The following is a 13,408-nucleotide window of genomic DNA, read 5'->3' as shown; positions in this document are numbered from 1 at the left end:
TTCCGAAGTTTTCCACTGACCTTTCTCCCATTTGCTTCTGACCGACCTTTGCGTTAAAGTCTCCCATCACAATCATGAACTGTGTTAATGCCTTCTTCATTGCTGATTTGCCGTCCTCATAGAAGCTGTCTACGGCTTCTTCATCGTATCTGGTTGTTGGCACATATGCCTGTATTATCTTTAATGTGTACAGCTTGTTTAGCTTGATAACAACTGCCGCGAATCTCTTTCTAATGCTTAAAAATTCATCCACGTTTCTTGCTATTTCTCTATGGATTAAAAATCCCACCACGTGTTTCTTCTTTTCTTGGGGTGCACTGTAGCAGAGAATTTGCCCGCTAGTGAGCTCCATGAAGCCTTCTCCTGTCCTGCTAACTTCGCTTAGCCCTACAATATCCCACTTAAAATCCGAGAGCTCCTCTAGTATAGTATAGCTAAGCTCCCCTCACAAATGCGTGCGTCGAACGTTGTCAGGATCAAGTTCCAAAGGCGGCTTTTGCGGCCCCAGAGATTCTTAGCACCCTCAGCGGCTGGGGACTAAGGGCCGAGACTTGAGTTGGTCAGTCATGGGAGGGAGATCCTTTTCTGGTGAGGGAGTGCTGTTTGTGTCCCTAAGATCCTTCCTAGCGTGGTTGAACCTTTATAGTGTAGCCTGTTACGTATCCGGGATGTTGGTCACTTCCGGAGCAGGCAGCACTCTTTACCTGCATGGATTGGGCACAGATAGCCAGACCAAAAAGAGAGAGCTAGAGAAGCTTCAGGTGGGCGACGTTGCCGCGCATGCTTGCAGTGATATTCATATTGAGCAAGCGTTTGTCGGTTTTGCTCTTTATTCGCATGGTTCTGAAGCAATAAGCTGATACACCGGCTTACTGATGAAATCCACTGACGTCTGGCCGTTGGAAAGATAAAACACTGCCATGCTCAAGTGTATAGCTACCAAAAAATGGGCAGTTTGAAGCTCACCTGGCCGGAAAGGCCGCTGAAGTTCTATTAGACTCGTTCTTCGCCTTTTTAATACTATTCTAAGCCGAAAAACGACGATAACATTTTGGAAGGGACGCGCAAAAGTTAGGCAACGCTGTGTTCTCTAAAGTCCGGGAACATCGGGACCACGGCGGGGGTGCAAAGATTCTATTTCCGTATTTTGTGCACACAAAATGAAGGAAGCTCACACCAACGCGTAAGACCTGGAGGTAGCAAAGCTGTACGCAACCTTTACGACTATCACGAACGTCCACGATTGCAGCCTATTTGCTTCTTCCATGACGCAAACGACGTTTACTCCATCATTGTTGCTATAAGTGTGACTTTCTTTCATTTTTTTTTTAATTGATAATCATTGGCAATCACCTTAGAGGGGCGTACGCTATGACGTATCTTTCCCGTTCCGAACACGTGTTGCCACGATTAGGCGAACGCTGAAGATTTTTTGGCCAATCTTGGCCAATCTCCCTAAGTTGGAATGCTTTGCTTGACCAAGCTATGCCGGCAGCGCTGGGTGGTTGCCGCGAGGCACGCACACTCGAGGGCTCGGCATTTTCTTGGTTTTGGTAACTGCCGGGCGGTCGCTGCGAGACCCACGCCCACGTGTGCGTTCTCGGCAATTTCTTGGTATTTTTACTGCGGGAACGAAAAATTACGATTTGCCAAACAGTTTTGCTGTTAAAAACCGTTTACATATATAGGTAGCCCTTGCTTGGGCCGTCACGGCAAGTTGTTGTACTTTTCTGTGCTCCCACGGGTTGTCGAGGTATTCAAATTTTAGCATTGCTACCTGTGTCACGCTGTCCCGTCGTCCTGTTCCTAGCCCAGTATAGGAGAGGCGTTTCTGACGTAGCGCTGAACAAGTTTTTTTCCCCTTCGTAACTTAGTGTCCGATCTTGCGGAAGGTCTTCTTCAGCTTTTCCAACAATCTTTGACCGCTTCCTAGGGAATAATTTCCTTTATTTCAGATTTAACCCCACTGGCTGGGCCGGTCAGGCTTGCGGTTAGTGCGGGAGGTTTACATCACGCTTCGACGAGCGCTGGTATTATACGGCCTTTATTTGTGTCTTTGTGCCTGTGCGATGAAGCGGTGGGGCTTTTACCTTTAAAAACCCTTCAGGACGAAGGCCTCTCCCATTGACCTCTAACCCGTTCACAAAATTAAAAAAAAAAACCTCTACAGAGGTTTTTACAATAGCAGAAGTAGCGCAAGGCTATCGCATGCAACGTCTGTAAGCAGGCTTGAGTGCAACGAGGATTTTTTTGAGAATGAGTTTGGAAGTTAATTCGGACAATGAAAGCTCCAATACGCATTAAATACGGATATGGGCACTACACTGCGGCTTTTGGGAACCTTAACAGAGCGGCCGGTTTAGTGCCGGTAACACGTAACACTGCTGTGCGATTATACCAGCGTGAAATCTCATTCGCTCATCCCGGCTTTCTGAGCGCCTACCTTTTTTGGCGACTCCGTGCTCACGTTTAAGGCCAGAGAGATCGGAAATTAATTTCGCGAGTGGTTGGGGGTGCTAATAAGCAGATGGTTAACGCCGTAAGCATGGTACGCGACGTTGCGCAATCTCGCCCGTCGGCGATCAGCAACAAAAATGTGTTCTTTTTTTTTTTTGTTTTTTTTTTTTTGTTTTTTTTTTTTTGTTTTTTTGCTTTCGCAACCGTAAAACATGTTTTCTCGCTTTGCACTCTTGTTCTCTGGGCCCAGATCGGCGCCTGCACGGCTCAGCTGCGTCAGGAACACAATAATTTTTTCCGCCAGCTGTGCACGCCGAAGCCCGAAAAGGGCGGTGTTTTACATTACCAGCCATAGTCTTCCCAACTTGAGGACCTTTAAGTTCTGAAGCGGGGCCGCTATAATCGAACTCCGTTTTTGTTTGTTTTCCTTTTCTTTTTCCCTTTGCAGGACGAGAAAGGCCACTGCCCTGCTACTCACTTCGTCGAACCCTATGTATTCGGCCACCTGTTCTCCTCTGGCATTGCATATTCTCACATAAGCGTATATTGCTGCCCCCCCACCGCCCCCTCCCGAAAAACTTCCTTACATCAGCTTCTATCAATGCATTTTTCCCAGCGGAGCTGTTGTACAAACCGCAAGTTCGCCGTTGCAGGAAAAGATACCAAAAAAATGCCGAGCGCTCCTGAGCGCGTGCCTCGCGGTGACCGCCGAGTCTCCTGCTCGCGCAGTGACTTTAGCAAAAAAAAAAAAAAAAAGACACTTCAGCGCTTTCGTCAAGCGCTACCGCGCGTGTGAGAAAAAAAAAATAAAAAACAACGTACTTCAGCGCCAACGTTAAAGCTGGAAAGACACTCTGCTTGGGAGAGGTCACCGCGGCCGCCGTATTCTTTAGAAGACATTATGGATAGTTGGAGATGTGGCTACGAGTGTGCCAGTCCTTTCCGAGGTGACTTTCAAATGCCGCCACCGATGCCTCGAGTCGATGACGAAGAGCTGGTGGAAGTCTACAATGCTGAGAATGACTTTTCATCCACCACTCGCCGCGAAGAAGACGACGAACTCTTCGATGCATATAGCACCGCAACTACGCAAATAAACAATAGTCAGTTTTAGCATATCGTTACCGTGTTTGCGTTACCGTTTATCGTGTTACCGGAAGCCGCTGGCGACGGTGAAGCCTGTGCCGGTAAGTTACCGTTCGCGGTAACTCTTGCACTGCGCAGTCGACTCCCGCAAACACGGTAAACGGTAACGTAAACACGGTAACGATATGCTAAAACTCTCTAATGATATGGAAACCGAACCATGTGTCCGGCAATGCTCGCCTACAACAGCTTCGCCATTCACTGAATTTTTACTTTACGAGTGGAGCCGACCTTAGAAACCGGTGGAAGTTTGGTGTTAATAAGCTGGCTTATTCACTAGTTGATGTTGTTGCAGTCTTTGCTCTTGTTGTTGTCGTTAGTGCTTTTGTTTATTATGAACGCCCTCGAACTCGCCTAGCTACCTCTGCTTTTGCGTTCCCAGAGGCGCAGCATAAACCACATCCACGTATTAAAGCTGCTTGAAAAATAATGACATCAGCTCGCATGGATGAAGTGTACTTTGCTTTAAGGCTTGGCTGATCCGCGTGATAAATTACGGGTAGGCGCGGCGACAATTTGTCTCGAATCACCTGAAAAGTTGCTCGCCCGTAAAAAGCTGCGAGATGAGCCCTTTTTGTTAGTGGCTCGGACATCCGGTGGTCTGATGCGATGACGAGGGACGGCCACTGCTTCGATTCTAATGCTATACATCACCGGAGGGGGCTGCGTCAACCGCGAGGCGAGCGGAGCTTGGGGACCATGTACGCCGTGACATCAAACTTCCCCGGTAGGTTTATTAAGTCGATGAAGGCGCCGATAGCGATGGACGAGATGATCGATCAGAAGGGGGGGGGGCTCATGTGATGCGAGTTACGGGTGCCCTGTAGCTCACCCCAGAAACACGAAGAGAAAATGTGGAGTGTATCTATAAAGAAAAAAAATCGTTGGAGAAATATCAGAAACCCATTATCAGGGAGTTTGAAAAGAACGATGACAAAGCGGCCGGGGGGCTGAAGATGAGTCTTAAAAAAAGCAATTGTTGGCACTCGTGCACGTGATTGATATTCTTTCACTTGATATTCTTTGTTTTTTTTTTATACCAAGACGTGGTGCTACTTTGACGAACAGGAAGCTTTCAGGTGCCCTTGTTCGCCAAATGTCGGAAGCGCCCGCGCGCGCGACAAAAGGAAGGAATAGAGGTAGTTAATGATTAAAAGGAATAAAAAAACAATTACAATGCAGCGGCTTGTGTTTGGCAAAACGTAGGCGTTTGGCAAAACGTATGTGTGTCATCCATGGAGCTGTTGTTTGTGTCTGCACGCTTCGTTTTAAGTGCTCTCATTCCTTTCCGCATCCTGCCGAAATTCCACTGTCCTTTTTCACCAATGCCGAAGCTTCAAGTTGTCGATCAGTTTCCTGCGTTGATCTGGAAAGTTCATTTTGCGCTGTGCATTTTTTTTTATTATTATAATATTTTAGTTTAAAAAGCGGAAGTAGATGACGGACAAAGGAAGACCGCCCTTTGAAAGACGTTAGGTTGTATTTCGCGTCTGGCTTTCTTGTTCTTTCCCGCTTTGCGGGCAATTTTAGAATTTATGTCTAGCATTTTCGTCTTGAAGCCATGTGAACGAAGTCGTGAGCGCTTGTTTCTCAGCTGGAAGTAAACTATTCTTGCAAACGATTGCATCTTAATATTCCCTGAAACAACTACACACCGACGGATTTTTAGTGCTTTTTGAAAGAAATGCTGATATACAATTTGCTTCTGACACGGCCGAGCAACCTTATTCTTCCTCCCAGCGATCGCTCCTTGAAAGAAGGGGAAAGTGGTCTCATTATACCACTCGTGTATGCGCGTGCCTCCAAACACCAAGCTAAGAAGTGACCTCGTAATAGTGGAATAAAAACTCTCACATGACCTTTTTTCAATTTTCAATTCGCTATGGCTGTTACTACCATGAAAGAAACCTTACATGCTCGTGCTCTTTGGTTGGTGACATAGGCGTACCTAGGAAAGGTATTGAAACCATCTGTTGTTTCGACGCATGCACGTTCTAGTGGGGTTATTTTTGTCGCCACAAAATAAAATGATTTAATGCACGCAATTAGAAAGAACGAAGCAGACACAAAGAAATAAAGTAGAGAAAAAAAGAAAGAGGGAGGGAGGGAGGGAGGGAGGGAGGGAGGGAGGATGGAAGGACGGACGGATGCGTCCATTCATTGCGTCTCAAACCTCTCTCGTTTTGTAAGATAGACAGAACGAAGGAATGAACGCAGCACACATCAGACTCTTATACAAGCGGATTCAGATAATAACAGTCGCCCTTTCGCTTGCACTTATACGAGTCGTTATCGTTTTGTGGAAGGGAATTTCATCTTCCGTAAATTTGCTGATACCTAAGATCTTTCGCTTTTCTGGGGTGTTGATTCGCTATTTTAACTCGCTCTTAAGTTCGCGTTTCTTTATTGTGACGTTGCGATGTGGCCTGGGCATCTAGTTGGTGCTCCCTCTTTCATGTACTGCAAGGCAACGGGGGTTAAAAGCGATGTGCGTTCTGCCAGTTCTTCCCCATCGGGTGACACAGATAAACGTTACACTAGTGAGCGCAAGGTCGTAGAATTGATTTCCGACCGCCGTAGCTGCTTTCCTGATTGGAGCGAAAAGCGAAATACCTTTCCGCTCTACATTTCTAATTACAGATGCTGGGGTCGTTAAAATAATTCGTACCTCCTCTCTCCCGCACGTCAAATGTAGCTTTGGCGGCCGAAACCTAAATTTGTGTGCTTCCTTTATTAAGGCAAATGCCTCGGTTGCATTATAAAACTCGAAAAGGGACCTTCCTTATCGCTCGACAACTCGAATGGCGCCAAAATGGCCACCAGTGCAAAGAGAAAATGCATGAATAAAAAAATTAGGAAGCTGGAACTAACACGTAAGTCTGGAAGGTAGTGAAGCTGTAGCAACCTTCACAACCTACACGAAGGCTTAAGTCCACGATTTCCGCCGATTTGACTCGACGACGACGCCTTCACAGCACAGACAATTTTGTGTCATAGGCGTTGTCCGTCACAGGCCGAAAAGGCTATAAAAGCCTTACTGCTCTTTTTGAAGGACTCGGGGCTGTCTGAACGATTGTAGGGACATTCCCACTGTTCAGTGCCCTTAGCTCGCCAGTTTTATCAGCGTACCGCCTTAGTTTTGTGCATTTTCTGGTTTTGTGTACGTCCTTTGTACTGCCTTTGTAGTTGTCATGGTCACGTCTTGTGTTTTTCCTAATTTTCTTCCTCTCATTTGCTCCTTTAATATGTACCGCTGTCCTTTCTTTCCCTTTCATTTCCCGTATCCCCTCCCCCCTGAGTAGGGTAGCCAACCGGAGAGTATCCTGGTTAACCTCCCTGCCCTTCCTGTACTGTTCCTTCCTTCCTTCCTTCCTTCCTTCCTTCGGCCGATTTGCTTCTTTTTTGCTGCCGCAACGACCTTTACTGCGTCATTGTTGCTATAAGTGTGAGCTTCTTTCATTTCTTGGAAGTGATAATTATTGGACATCACCTTCAAGGAGCGTACGCTTTCCGGTGTCTTTCTAGTTCCGAGCAAATGTTTCAACGATTACGGCGAACGCTGGAGTTTTTGCTTTGACCAACCTTGGCCAATCTCACTTTCTGAGTGGGTATGGTTGGCCGGACAAATGTGCGCCGGGGACGCTGGGTGGTCGCCGCGAGACAGGTACACACGAGCGCTCGGCATTTCCTTGATTTTTTAACCTCCGTAGTCGTGGCCAATCTCCCTAAATGGGTGTCCTTGGCTTGACAAGCGTGCGCTGGGGGCGCTGGGCTGTCGTCGCGAGGCACGCACTGACAAGTGCTAGGAATTTTCTTTGTTTTGTTAACGGCCGGGCTGTGGCGGCGAGGCCCGCGCTCACGTGCGCGCGCTCGGCAATGTCCAGGTATTTTTAAGCGCGGACACGAAAAATAACGATTTGCTACATAGATTCGCTGTTAAAACACACCTGCGTTTATGCGGGATTTGAGTCCGGGTCACCAGACCAGGAGCCAAGGGGTTACTTCTATGCTAACCCGGCACCCCGCAAGAATGAAAGAATGAAGCGAACATCAGCAGGCGAATGTGAACGTGCCGTCGCGTTCGCCTGCCCCGTCACAGGCGAACGTAACGGCACGTCAGTAGAATATGTGCAAGCGGGGAAGAGCTCTCACGGCGGCAACCTGCCGCGCGTATCGCGACCAGTCATGATGCGCGGCAAAAGACGAAAAACAAAAGAGAATAATGACCGAAGGAACGCAAAAACGTAGAGAAGCAAATAATTGTTTGATAATCACCCCGTTTGTGTCTACAAAGCCATAAACAGACGTAACAACTCGAGAAATTTTTTTCAAGCCTGGTTTTTGTCCCCTCGAAGCAGCGAATTACTTCAGGAGCCATTCCACCTGTACGTAACACCCGACAACGCAGCTTGTTTCTTTATTACCATTTTCAAACTAACGCCGTTTCCGCACAGTCCTGTCTTACTATATGTACTTCTTTTTTTCGTTGGGAGAGGTAGGGGATAAATTGCGTGTGGCGTGAAGACTGTCCTTCCGCATTTCCCCCGACGGGACTCCCGCATGTCAGGGCCCCCGGAGGACACCATCGCTCTCGTCGCAAGCAGCGCCCCAAACTACCGGCTCGCGTGAGAGGTTTTCGATTTCCGGCGACATCACGCGACCAAACACGGCCCCACTCGTCACATTAGGGGGATTACCTAGTCGCCGGGGCTGCCTCACGGTGTTCCGTGTTTGCGCGCCGGCGTGCCTGCACTGTTGCTGCTGCGTCGTCGTGTAACGGTCGCACTCCTCGCGGGCGCATCTCGGCACTCGAGGAACAAGTCGCCTGGTGCTAGGAGGAATGAGGAAAAAGCAGGGCGCACGGGCCCACCCTAGAGTATGTAAAGGCCAAACGAAGATTTGGCCGGTCGTAGAGCTTCCGCGGTAATGTTGCTAACACATCCGCGAAAATGCGTGTCGCGGCAAGCAACTACATAAATCCTGTGCTGCCAATTGGTTCCTGAAGAAGTGTCGCTAATTCCAGTTTGTCGAGAAATCTTCGCGTCAACTCGTGGCCTTTTCCAAGCCCTGGGGGTCAGAAGGATACCGGTAACAACCGGTAACGAACCAACAACTGATATTCTGTGGGATCAGGCCACGTATGCTGGATCTCAACCGGCATTGTGAGACTATTCTTAACAAGATTTGCTACACCGCACCAGAAAGGCGTTCTTTTTTGGTCCTCAGGCGAAAACGAACATTGTTTTACTAAGAGAAATAATGTCTCTATGTAAGCGAATATTTAATGGCGACGCTCAATAGGTTCTAGCAAGCCACGTTGTTATCGTTGTAGTCAGAATCATTCGGTTGATGCCGACTGTGAGACCGTGACCTCTCCCACCGACTTCCAACCAATATCGAATCCTCCTTCACCTGAATCCAATCTATGCTGATTGATTGTAGGGTTTAACGCGCCGACGCAACGCAGGCGATGAGGCGCGCCGTAGTGGAGGGCTCCGGAGTAATTTTGACCACCTGGAGATGTTTAACGTGCGCCGAAATCTCGTACACACGGGCGTTTTTGTTTTTCGCCTCCATCAGAAAAGCGGCCGCCGCGGCCGGGAATCGAACCCGCGACCTCGTGCTCAGCAGCGCAACGCCTTGGAACCGCGTTGGAACAGATTGGAATAGATTGGAACCGCGGCGGGTTCCAATCTATGCTGCTCAATTTTCTGAGCTCATCCCTCCACCGAGGTTATTGTCTACCCCCATAAATCCCTCCCGCATTTCCCTAGCCATTTCTTGACCTGGGTTCTCGATTGTTGTTCATCCTAAGAACTAAGTAGAGCTAAGTAGAAACAAAACTAAGCAGAAACACGCAAAATAGGATAAAAAGCTGTAGGAGGAACGAGAGAGAGAGAGAGAGAGAGAGAGAGAGAGAGAGAGAGAGAGAGAGAGAGAGAGAGAGAGAGAGAGAAACAAAGTAGATGGGGAAGTGCTCTCAGGTTTATAAGTGTGGGAGGAGAGGCGTATACACCTGGCACAGTAATTTGTTTGTCTTCGCCCGGAATTGAAAATTGTTCCGTATCATAACAATACCGGAATTTTCGTTTCGAGCGAAATTTTAGGACGCCTTATGAGTTAGGGGCTTCGTGAAACGTTGAATTTGTCACAAATGGACTATTTTTCAAACAATCGTCTGGGGTGTAGCCCTTTCCATTAACCCATGGCCAGGCAGATCCCAAAATGCCGTCGCCTCCTTATTTGTTTCCCTTTTTTATCGCAGCCGAACGAATTTCACTCCGTGTAAGGCACAACCTAGGGCCACAAATGCGGTCTCCTCGGTTTATGACATATTGTGTTTGGTTAACCCGACTCTGACACAATAATACTTTCGTTAGAGGAATCGGGAAATCTATTCTTTCACCCTTGAGTCGTTCTACCTAAATTCAGGCTATTTAATTTGGGCTCAGAGCCGCCCAAGGATATCAAAGGTAGCGCCACCAATCTACAACCACGCGTTTCCGATAGCAATATTCTACACGTCGGAGGAATATGGCGGGTAATTCAAAATACGGGGCAAACAGAACCCAGCTTCGTGCTGTATCCGCAGCCCACGTGACCTAACCTTCGACTATTGAAACTCCTCACTGACAGGGCCTATTTTTCCGCGCGGACATTCAACCCTGGTTCTTACAAAATGGGAGGCGACGTTTTCAAGAGACACCACTCCTTGGGCGTAATTTTCGTAATGGTGCATCCTCTGCCTATCTTCTTTTGTGTTATCACAGAACTGGGCGGAACGACCTCGGAGTCAAGCCGTCTAGTCTGGGTGCCACACAATAAAAAAAAAAGCGAAATATCTAGGGCCCCAAAAAGACGAAAACAGCAAGTGTCACCGGGAAAGCAGATGAAAATAGCAGCTTTTTTTTTTTTTTTTTTTTTGCTGAGTACTGCATGAGAGACGTCCTTTCGACGCGATATATCAGCCCGAAAGGGGTGAGAGTGCTATTCATCGCTTTTACGACATCTGTCTCAATTCTTTCGTGATGCAACCGGCACCTCGACGTGGGTCATGCAAGGATCCGAGTGAACAGCTTTGAGGTCATGCGTGGCTGTACGGCACAGATCATTTGCCCCCCAAAACATGTACATGTGTGTCTTTCCGCTTGTACTTGTCTTTCGTTATTGTGCAGCGCCTCCATTCCTCAATATTACCCTGTCATTTGGAAAAACGTTGAAGGAAGCTTCTCGTATTTGAAATAAATACAAGGACTTCGTCAGCTAATGCTCAGTGGCTAAGTCGTTCCGCTGGTGGGTTCAGTCCGTGGTAACAGAGGCCATTTTTTTAATATAGGAATACAAACAACCGTGCGTAGAACTTTCGGCGCGAACCGGCCAGTATTGTGTAGTATCACGCCGTTATAACACGACGCATAGCCCAGGTGTCTGTAGCGTCGGCGCTCTGAGCCCTGATTTGATTTTTTATCAGCTGCTTGCGGACCAAAATAAAAGCCAGGGGCATGCGCCACAAGCCCGATTACCCCGGTAGGCTCTCGGGGAACACCGATATTTCTCGCCCACCTGATTGAACACATTCTTTCACGCACGCAGGCATTTTATGGTCCAACCAATGACACGTGTGCTTATCAGGGCAGGGCTTGTTTCAGTATGTGGCCTTCCCGTTTCTGACGGCTATACATGGTTAGGCTATGTTCAGACTACCGACGTAACAGCCATATCACGCACTACGGACTTAAAAAAATGGCGTTTCACGCAGTTCGGTTGGCTGAGACGTCAAATGACGTCATTATTTCAATATATTACGGCAGTTGCGACAACAGTCTGAACCCGGCCTTTAATGTTATATTAAATACCTATGCCATATGTTGCGAATTTCAAATTTACCGCCATCAAAGACACCGATGACGATGATAGAGACGCCTACAAAAAAACAAGCATAAGGAGCGTGCGCCTACGGGACAGAGAAGGTTCAGGGTCTTGACTGGACAAATGAATGAATGAATTAAAGCTTTATTTTTCTTTTTTCAGAAGGGTGGAGTCCCCTCTGTTCAGGCGTCCTCTTTAGGTCTTCTGCGGTTGTCTACTAGCTGGCGGCATTGTTCTTTATTACGTTGTTTAGTTTTCAGGCGTGGGTCTATCGGTCATACCAGCGAAAGTAAAGCAAGGACAAGAGGACTAAACACTGAACGGCGCAACTTAGCGCTATTCAGTATCTTCCAGTGTTTCTAGCGTCGTCAAGGGCGTCGTCTTCCAGAGTTGTCTTTTCCTTTTTTTTTTTTTCTCTTTCGCTAGTAATCATGTTTTATTATGAGTGTTACCACTTAGCCCACCTTTCCGCTTTTAAACTGCCGGTCAGTCTTGTGGTGGTTTGTTAGGTGCTGCTTGATGAAATAGATGAGCCTGGTTTAGTCATTTCTGCGATAAAAGTCTTTGGTGATTTTGTCTCCTTGTCCTCTGTCGCGCTCGCTGAAGAGCTGATGCTGGTCCAGCGCTCCTTTGCATTTCAAGCACCGTGGAAGTGGTCTTCTTTGGTGAAGGATATCCGGCTAATATGAGGTGGGTTCTGATTTGTGCCTGCCTCACTAGGACATGTTCTTCCTTAGTCTTTCTATACTTTGGGCGTTATTCCTTGCATCTGTGTGCGGGTGAGCGTCCGTTTTCGTGGAGGAAAATATGTGTTGAAGTTCAGCCTTCCCATTTTCGTATCACCCTAAGCTCTATAAGACCCGCAATAGCATTACACGAGCTTCAATAGGCTCTAATAGGGGTCAACTAGTAGTAGCCGGGAGTATAAAACTTTAACTAAATTCTTGGGTTGGAAATCAGAGCTATAGTTTTTGCATTTCACTTCCGGTTCTACGAGACCAGACACCACTCGCATTCTTTTAGCTAATCAGCAGTGACAACAGCAACATGCACTTGCCTGTTGCCGCGGAGGTCCGCACAAAATAGAAGAGAAACCACCGGTTTCTGCCAGCACTTAGAGGGGTGGCTCCTCTTCTTGCGTCTATCAGTCGCCCAGCCTCGTCCCACAAAGCGTCCTCGGGGACCGTTATAGTAAAGTGCGCGTTATACACTAGAGCACCTCCACGCGGCGTTCTTTTTACGCGCTTCCCAACCCCCCACCGTCCCGAGAATACGGCCCGTCGTAAAAGGGAAAGCTGATCCCCACAAAAGCTCACAGACAGCCGGCTGGAAGCATTGTACGTTACGGAGAAAAAAAGGGAAGGAAATAATAATAAACGTCGTGGTAGACGTACAGTTGGTTCAGGCGTGAGAGTTGCCGCAGCCGAGTTTCCATTGCGTGCGCCTGTGGAGCAACCCTATAAGGCCGCTAGAGGGGGCACGACGACGGGGTCCGGACCCTTCTCGCGTTTCGCATCTTGGCCCACGGCCCGAGCGAGCGGCAGCAAGAAAAGCTGTCGCGGTGCTCGGGCTGCCGCCGCTCGTTCGCTGGCGCGCTCCATTACGCATGCAGAGAATCAGCGGGCTGTGGGGCCTCCTTGCCGAGCAGCGACTGCGCGGTTGCCCTCCGGCACAGATTTCCGAGTGGCGTTAGCGCGTTTAAGCGCTTCCACGACGACTCCCACGCTTTCTGGCTTTCGGCGCCGCGATGCTTATTTCTGTCGTATTGGTTGTCGGCTTCTTCTTTTGTGCGTGCGTATATGAGTCAGAGAGAGCGAGAGAGGGAGCGAGAGCGGCAGAGATAATCGTGAAACGCGCCCCTCCGCAATTGGTTTTCCTTCATCCCCCCCCCCACCCCTACCTCCTTTTATTTAGCGTTCTTCAAGCGGGCGCTGCA

Source organism: Haemaphysalis longicornis, unplaced genomic scaffold, assembly GCF_048455015.1.
Source record: "Haemaphysalis longicornis isolate Haplotype H1 unplaced genomic scaffold, Haemaphysalis longicornis Haplotype H1 scaffold_9, whole genome shotgun sequence".
NCBI classification, from domain to species: Eukaryota; Metazoa; Arthropoda; class Arachnida; order Ixodida; family Ixodidae; genus Haemaphysalis; species Haemaphysalis longicornis.
This window is presented reverse-complemented; position numbering follows the sequence as displayed.